We start from the raw sequence: 9426 nt of genomic DNA on the forward strand, positions 1-9426 counted from the left end.
ATATCGACATCATTCCATTAGATGCCTTACTGCTTGCACCACCGCTCCTGCCCCTCTCCTTGGTCTTTTGAGCTGTTTCCTCCATCCCTCGGTTTCCCTTCTGTGCGCATAGGGTTAGATTAAATTTCCTTTAGGAAACTGTTTCTGATGCATTGGGCAGATTCTGACTTACTTCCTGCAGACTTCCTTTACTCCCTCATAATGCAACTCATTATTATTATTTTTTTTTTGGTTTTTGGGGCCACACCCATTTGATACTCAGGGATTACTCCTGGCTAAGCGCTCAGAAATTGCCCCTGGCTTGGGGGACCATATGGGATGCCAGGGAATAGAACCCTGGTCCTTCCTTGGCTAGCGCTTGCAAGGCAGACACCTTACCTCTAGCGCCACTTCACCGGCCCCTCACTTTTTTTTTTAACTCTTCTTTAGAGAAAGAACCTCTCGGGGTTCTTTCCGTTCACCCCAGTGCTATCTGCACCAGGGGCCGGCATAGAAGCACCCGTTGGCTCCCTTACCCCCGCTGATTTAATTCCCTGGAGCAGGCTCGAAGCTCATTCCACGAGCCAATTTTAGCTCCATCTCCCTCTCCTTGATGCTTTGGTGGTGGAGCTCTGGCTCAGGGACCACACCAGGTAGGCCCGTCCCCTGAGCTGAGCTGTTGGACCTTTCCTGACATTCTCATGTCTCTGATTTTAGGCGTCTCTGCAGCATGGACCCATGTCTTATGCAGCATGTCCTACCCTGTAGCCCACACTGTCACCTCCCTTTGGATGCTCCCCTTGCCTCTGTCTTTGCAATCGCCTCGTGGGATGTTTCTTGGTATTACTTTCCCCAGTGAATCGCTTATTCCAAGGAGCACCCTTGGGAGAGCTCAAGCCAAGATATTATCTCTGCTGCAGCTAATTGGATTATTAACCAGAACGTGGAGAAAAAATCTTTTATTTATTTATTTATTTTTTCAACTGGGGTGATGAAGCTGGGAGATTGTGTGAAGATCCTAGCGTTCTCCTTTCTGTCTCACAGGAGGAGACTCTGGCATCATCTTTCCTGCCACGTTGTATTAGGCCTGGCCTTAGAGACATGGGCCTGTGTTCTTTGTTTTGTTTTGGTTTGGTTTTAGGGCTACATTCCCACCACCCAGTGCAGTGCTCAGGACTTACTACCTGCTGTGTTGTCACTCTGGCCCCTATATAATTTAATTCTACTGGCACATGACTCAATAGAAAGACTATGACAGTATGAGAAAAAAAATTTTTAATATGGAATGCTTCACGAATTTGCATGTGAAAATATTCTTAAATATAATTTTATGGTTTCTCAAAACTGTTATGTAGCCAATACCTTGCTTCAGTGGAAATGTACAGTCTAAACTGCATACTAGAAAACAAAGAAAGATAAAAATTTAATGATCCTGAGCCAAAGAGATAGTACAGTAGATAAAGAGCTTGACTTACACACACCTGACCCAGGTTTATTCCCTGGCATTCCATATGGTTCCCTGATCCCTCAGCTGACCAAGAGTAAGCTCAGAGCACCACTAGACGAGGCTCAAAATCCAAACTAAATGATAAAACAACTGAAAGTAGGCACGTGGGATCTTATTTTTTGGTTTGGTTTAGTTTTGGGGCCACACCAGCACTACATATTGTCCCCTACTACTGCCAGGAGTGATCCCTGAGGATAGAAGTTGGAGTAAACTATCCCTGAGCACCACTGAGTGTGAATCCAAACTAAAAATGAACAAAAGCTTCATTCTTATGAACTGGAAAAGAGGACCAGGAAGATGGCTCAAAGGACTGGAGCATATGCTCTGCACTGGAGTTCCACATTCTATACTCAAGGGCACATAGTTCCCCCAGCCCTATGAGCCAGGAACATCACCTAGTTTGGCTCCCAAAGAAACCAAACAAAAACTAAAAAAGAATTAAATAAATAGAAGGAAAGAAATCATAAGATAAGAAATAAACACATGGGGCCGGGCGGTGGCGCTGGAGGTAAGGTGCCTGCCTTACCTGCGCTAGCCTAGGAGACGGACCGCGGTTCGATCCCCCGGCGTCCCATATGGTCCCCCAAGCCAGGAGCGACTTCTGAGCGCATAGCCAGGAGTAACCCCTGAGCGTTACCGGGTGTGGCCCAAAAACCAAAAACCAAAAAAAAAAAAAAAAAAAAAAAAAAAGAAATAAACACATGACAATAAATGAGCAGGGCCTGGTGTGTGGCTCAGTGGTTGAGAGCATGCATGTAGTTCTAAGCTCAATATTATTACTGCAAATAAATAATTACATAAAGCCAAAAAGGAGGTTTGTTGTGGTTCAAATGTAATTTAAATTGTCAGGCACCCAGAGGACTTTACTGATGTGATTAAGAGTAAGAAACCAGAGATGAAGAGATTATCTTGTCTTATAAGTGTAGACCCTATTTATTCAATAGTTTGTTTAGTGGAGCATTTAAAAGGAGGGCAGTGGAATGGGTCAGAGAGATGAGACAGAAAAAGAAAAGGCACAGACTGGTGAGTGGGAGAGGGCTTTGAATCAGCCTGCCCTTGTTGGCTTTGAGACCAGATGAAGGGAGGACAAAGATTAGAACTATTGTCATAACCCCACAAACTGGGAATGAGGGTCTGAAATCAAGAAATCAGGAATCTCTACCCAGAATTGGAAGGAACTGTTTAATCAACAATCTGAATGGGTGTGGAAATGGCTCTTCACCAGAACAGAGTTCAGTCCATACCCTGAATTTGTGTTGAGTAGACTTCATGAATTGTTAGACATGAAAATCAACAAATTATAAAGAAACAAAGAATTGAGGCTGGAGTGATAGCACAGTTGTAGGGTGTTTGCCCTGCATATTGCCTACCCACGACAGACCAGGGTTTGTTCCCAGACATCTCATATGGTCTCCCCGAGGACTGATTTCTGAGCGCAGAGCCAGAAGTAACCCCTGAGCGCTGCCAGGTGTAGCCCAAAAACCAAAAAAATAAAATAAAAAGAAACAAAGATTCAGTATTAAAATTTTTAAATAGTATCAATAGAGATCCTGGAGACACTAAAAGAATAAGATACTATAAACATGTCTTGTCAGTCTGACAGTTTGAATCAAAATAGATTCCTTGAAAAAACCATTTTGGAGCATTGCATGCCTAAAACTCAATTATGAATACTGTTGTAAATCATGGTACTTTAATTAAATTTTTAAAAAAGGAGTGAAATACCATTTTGCCCGAATTGTCACAAATGTAAAATCCTATATCTATCTAAAAATTCATTTTATGGGGCCAGAGAGATAGCACAGTGGTGTTTGCCTTGTAAGCAGCCGACCCAGGACCTAAGGTGGTTGGTTTGAATCCTGGCATCCCATATGGTCCCCCGTGCCTGCCAGGAGCTATTTCTGAGCAGATAGCCAGGAGTAACCCATGAGCACCGCCAGTTGTGGCCCAAAAACCAAATAAATAAATAAATAAATCATTTTATGAAAGAAGAACTATACAAAACACAGTTTTTGCAGACTGACCACATAAGCAGAGAAAGAAATGTGGGAAGATGCGTGGTCACGTTCTTGATCTCAATTATGAATCTGAACTGTCTATGTATTTTCAAAATTCATAGAATTAAATACTGAGGGGCTGGGTGGTGGCACTAGAGGTAAGGTGCCTGCCTTGCCTGCGTTAGCCTTGGACGGACTGGACCGAGGTCCCATATGGTCCCTCATAGCCAGGAGTAACCCCTGAGCATCACTGGGTGTGGCTCAAAAACAAACAAAAAAAATTAAATACTGAAATAAGTAAATTATTGTGTCTTAATAATTATTAGAAAGATGTAGTCATAATGTGTAATATGTTTGTTTGGGAGAAGGATTTCATACAGAAACACCTTTACAACAAAAGGGGAGAACATTGCCCATTTCATTTTATGAGGAAAGTATAGCCTTGATTTTAAAATTTAACAAGAGCATAATAAAAAAGTAAATTAGACATGTGAAATTCTATATGTAAAAATTCTAAGGAAAATATAGCCCCTCAATATATCTATAAGAATAATACTTCATATTACAGTAAAATTATTCCAAGGGAGTTTTATGTTAAAATTAATAGATGGGAGGGATTAAAAGTATCTCAGCTCTGGGGTCAGAGAGGTAGTACTGTGGGTAGGGTGTTTACCTGGAACATGGCCAACCAAGGTTTGATCTCTGGCATCCCATATAGTCTCCCAAGCAATGACAGGAGTAATTCCTGAGCATAAAACTAGGAGTAATATCTAAGTATAACAGAGTGTTCCCCACCAAAAAATATCTCAGCTCACTTGATGGGGTTACATAGAAAAATTTTAAAGTATATATATATATATATATATATATATATACAGAACTAATAAATTGTGGAAAGTTGCAGGATACAAAATCAACACACAAAGGCCAGGTGCAATTCTATATTCTAACAATAAACAATCTAAAAAAGAAAATAAGGAAACATCTATAAGAACATTAGTAAACCAGTTCAAAAGGCAAGATTTGAAAAAGAAAACCTTATTTTTTTATAATGACATAGTTATATATATGGCAAATCCTAAAGAATCTATAAGCAATTAGGATCAGAGAGATAGTATAGGAGACAAGGCATTTGTTTCCACATAGCCCACCAAGTTTTGATTCTCAGCATCATATATAATCCTCACATATAATCATTATATATAACCTCCAGGGGTTACTCCTGCATATATAATCCAAGTGATGCTTGGTGTATCCCCTGGTATGCAAAAACATCTGTAAGCAATTAGAATTAATAATTGATTAAGAAGTCACTGCACAAAAGGCAAATATATAGGCAAATTATATTTCATATAATTATATAAAGCAACTTAAGTTACAATACATTTTAGATGTAAACAGCAAGAAAAGCATTAAAAATAGACAATTTTCATAGTCTGAAGAGAAGTCAAATTATAATGGCTGTGCTGGGAATGGGGAGGGAGGGAGGTCAACTTCGGTGGTGGGAATTCCCCTGATTCACTGTTAATATGTACCTAAAATATTACTATGAAAGATATGTAATCCACTTTGATAAAAAATTAAAAAAATTATTATGACTGTAAAATAAAAGATGCACAATCTTTATTTTTGGTTTTTGGGTCACACCCGGCAGCGCTCAGGGATTACTCCTGGCTCCAGGCTCAGAAATCACTCCTGGCAGGCTCGGGGGACGATATGGGATGCCGGGATTCAAACCAATGACCTTCTGCATGAAAGGCAAATGCCTTACCTCCATGCTATCTCTCCAGCCTCAAAGCTGCACAATCTTAACACTAAAAATTGCACAATGAAGAAAATTTAAAAGCACTGAATAAAAAGAATATACATAGTTTATAATTGAAAGACTAGAAGTTGTTAAACTGTCAACTCTTGCCAAATTGATCTATAAATTCAATACAATTTCAGGCATAAGAGTCACAGAATTATTCATGGAAATTAAAGACAAAGGAATAAGAAAAGCAAAAGTAACATTAAGAAGTTGGAAGACGGGCCCGGAGAGATAGCACAGCGGAGTTAACCTTATCAATTGCCAAGCCATCAACAATGTTCCAGATCTGGGCCCAGAGAGATAGCACAGTGGTGTTTGCCTTGCAAGCAGCCGACTCAGGACCAAAGGTGGTTAGTTCGAATCCCGGTGTCCCATATGGTCCCCCGTGCCTGCCAGGAGCTATTTCTGAGCAGACAGCCAGGAGTAACCCCTGAGCAATGCTGGGTGTGGCCCAAAAACCGAAAAAAAAAAAAAAAGAAGTTGGAAGACTTCCTACTATTAGGTATCAAATTACATAATTTTAACTATATAATTATTATAGTTATATTTAAGAACAAATATATCGGGGCTGGAGTGATAGCACAGTGATGGGCATTTGCCTTGCACATGGTCGACCCAGGACTGACCTGGGTTCAATTCTTAGCATCCCATAAGGTCTCCCAAGCCTGCCAGGAACAATTTCTGAGTGTAGAGCCAGGAGTTAACACCTGAGTGCTGCTGAGTGTAGCCCAAAATAACAACAACAAAAAAGAACAATTATATAAGTGATCAACAGACTATGGTTTGGTACAAATAAAGATAGGTTACCAGAGGCCAGCTGAGTCAGGCAGCACTGAGAGGGGCTTCAGAGTTTCTTACATAGGAGGATGAGAGCTAGGAGTTGGCGAAGAGTGGGTAGTCAGAAACCAGACACACTCAAGAGCTGCTGAATCTGAGTCCATTCATTTGAAGTTCTACTTTCATATTTAAGCAGAAAATTATCAGTAGTAGAAACTTGTAGTATGTCAAGCATAATATGATTTTTAGCTATAGGATTAAACATTATCTGTCAGTACAATCATTAGCTAGCCATCTAAATATTCCATGTATTCTATAAATTCTTTGTGCTACTATCATCAGTTTCATTTACTCTAAACAGAATTCTAAAAACACTTATTTTTTCCTCATGGATATCATTTTTACTAGTAAACTATTAATTAATGAAATACAAGCCCATTATCTATTAGTGCTAAACTAAAGAACTATTGTAAAAAGGGAGCAGATATGTCCTAAAAGACCAAATATTCTTGTAACCTACATGTTATTAAGTAAACAGCCAGAAAATATCATTGTAGATTCTACCACCTTGGGAAAGGCAGCAAAAAAATATTATTGTAAATTCTTCCAGCTTGGGAAAGAAAGCTTATGGTAAGTAGGGTATGTTCCAGCAAATCTTGTTTAGCTGCAAGGGGCGAAAGGCACACAGTTTTCCATCTACTTGGCATGTCGGCATTGCTAGATCTCATTATACATTAATGTTTAATAAGATTGTTGTTGCTATCCTGCCAGTGCTAAAGTAGGGCACAACTGGCCTTTCCTCAGCACCATCTGCCAGGACTGCACCCCCTTTTCAGGGGGAAGGCTAGGCCTATACCACAGCAGTCCTGCCAATATTCAGCTATCAAGCCATAGGCCAGGGGCAATAGGCCAATGAGATAGAACAAGATATAAACCGTCATTGAATTCAGAACAAAGGCAACCTACAGATCAATAGGACAAAGGATGTACTTTACAAGAAATGGGTCTGAATCAATGGCAACTGGCTTGGAAAACGAAATTAATCTTGACCTCTACCTCACACAAAAATAAGTTGCAGATTCATTGTGTCCTAATGCATATAAATATAAAATGTAAAGAAATAAACTTTTAGGAGAAAATAGGAGAAATTATGATTTTATACTAAGTCAAGACTTCCTAAAAATATCTTCAATAAGGAAAAAATAATGTATCAGCAACATTAAAGCAAAAAGCTTTTATTTTCCTGGAGAGATAGCACAGCGGTGTTTGCCTTGCAAGCAGCTGATCCAGGACCTAAGGTGGTTGGTTCAAATCCCGGTGTCCCATATGGTTCCCCATGCCTGCCAGGAGCTATTTCTGAGCAGACAGCCAGGTGTAACCCCTGAGCAATGCTGGGTGTGGCCCAAAAACCAAAAAAAAAGCTTTTATTTTTATAAGACATCATTAAAACAAACAAACAAACGAAACAAAAACCATTAGAATTGAGAGAAATAGTACAGGAGGTAGGGTGCTTGCCTAATCCAGGACAGATGGTGATACCGGCATCCCATACGGTTCCCCATGTATTCCAGGAGAAATTTCTGAGTACAGAGCCAGGAGTAATCCCTGAGTGCCTCTGCCTTTTGCAGAGAGACAAATTAGGGCAAACTCATCCTGCTTTTCATTATGTGTGAACATTCATGGATAATATTGATTTTTTCAAAACAAAATGTCATTGACTGATCATTGGTTTACAAATACAATAAAACTTGGGGCATCCTCAAGGAGCCCAGGCACACTCCCAAGCACACTTCATTCAGCTGTGTGAATCTAAAGCTTCTAATTTTTGGACAGAAATGTTATTCTGCTCACACCCACTGGTACAAGGGGCCACCAGGGTCATTCCAGTGATGCTTGGCAGTGAGTGATACCAGAGATTAAACCAGGTCCTTGTGCATGCAGAGTTATACCCTCTTGGAGCATCTTCCTGATCATGAACTCTGGCCAAAGGTAACTTTATTCCAGGAATAAGGTTTAGTTTATTAAACAGGATTTGTTGTGGACATTGTGGTGGGGGCTAGGGTGGGGAGCAAGATCTTGGGGGACATCTCTGTAGCTCTCAGGAAAGCAGGGCTCATCATTTGTCCAGAGGCTCCCAGTTAGGATAGATGTGACTATACAGACATCTGGGCTGAGTCACTTCTCAGCTCCCTGGTCTCTAAGCCTGGTAAATATTCTTTTCTTTGAGGTGTGGATCTTTTGATGTTCAGGAACTTGAACTTGGTCCAGTTTAGAGCTTCTACTCCATGCCCCTTATTAGTCTGGTGTGTAGGAACATGAGGACTTGGCCAATGTATCCCCAGCATGTATCCTGAACTTTCCAAAGTCATCTGCAGGCCTATTTGGAACCTGAGATAAAGCCAGTATGAGAGCAGACAGGCATGAGCCCTGTCAAGGACTTTCTCCAAAGTTTCTGGAAGAGCCCCCACAAACCACAGGCTGCTGTTATGCCAAGGAGACTGCTCACGTTTGCAGCCATCACACCCCAGACCTGCTGCAGAGAGCACAGTGTGATAGGCTGCACACAATCACGCTTCTTAATAGCGCAAAGGAACAAAGAGCATGTTTCTTTTTTGTTTTGTTTGTTTGTTTTTGGGCCACACCCGGTGACGCTCAGGGGTTACTCCTGGCTATGTGCTCAGAAATCGCTCCTGATTTGGGGGACCATATAGGACGCTGGGGGGATCGAACCCCGGTCCATCCTAGGCTAGTGCAGGCAAGACAGACGCCTTACTGCTAGCGCTACCGATCCGATCTCAAAGAGCATGTTTCTGAGATTATTGCATCGCCCTTTGCCACAACCCCAGTTTAGAGGAGGCTGAGGACCAGCAATGCCTTCCGAGGAGAAAGCATACGCAGCCACTCTGTGACAAAAGCAATGATCCCAGCATGGCTAACTGAGACAGGGCCTCAAGGAGGCCAGATACTCTCACAGAGATTGTGGCATAACATAACATAGCCTACAGTTAATTGTGTGCTTTTATTGGCCTGAGAAATATAAATCTCCCACCTACTGTTGCTAAGTATGACTATATTTGAACATTTACCTCCAGATGAAAAAATCAGTACAGGCAAATGTGGCCTTATAAATATTTGTTATATTTATGGAAACAGCATCAGAGAAACATAAAGAAACTTTGCAATAACATACAAGGAAGTTAGTTATTAATAGAATGTCCTGTGCTTTATTGTTTTGCTAACTGTCCTGTCCCCTCAGATGAAAGGTATATTGCTTTTGAACATATTTGATGTATGGGGACATTTGGTGACTTACTAATCTTTTACATCAGAAATAACATTCAAGGTATGACCCGGAG

This window comes from Suncus etruscus, chromosome 12, assembly GCF_024139225.1.
Source record: "Suncus etruscus isolate mSunEtr1 chromosome 12, mSunEtr1.pri.cur, whole genome shotgun sequence".
In the NCBI taxonomy this organism is placed as follows: domain Eukaryota; kingdom Metazoa; phylum Chordata; class Mammalia; order Eulipotyphla; family Soricidae; genus Suncus; species Suncus etruscus.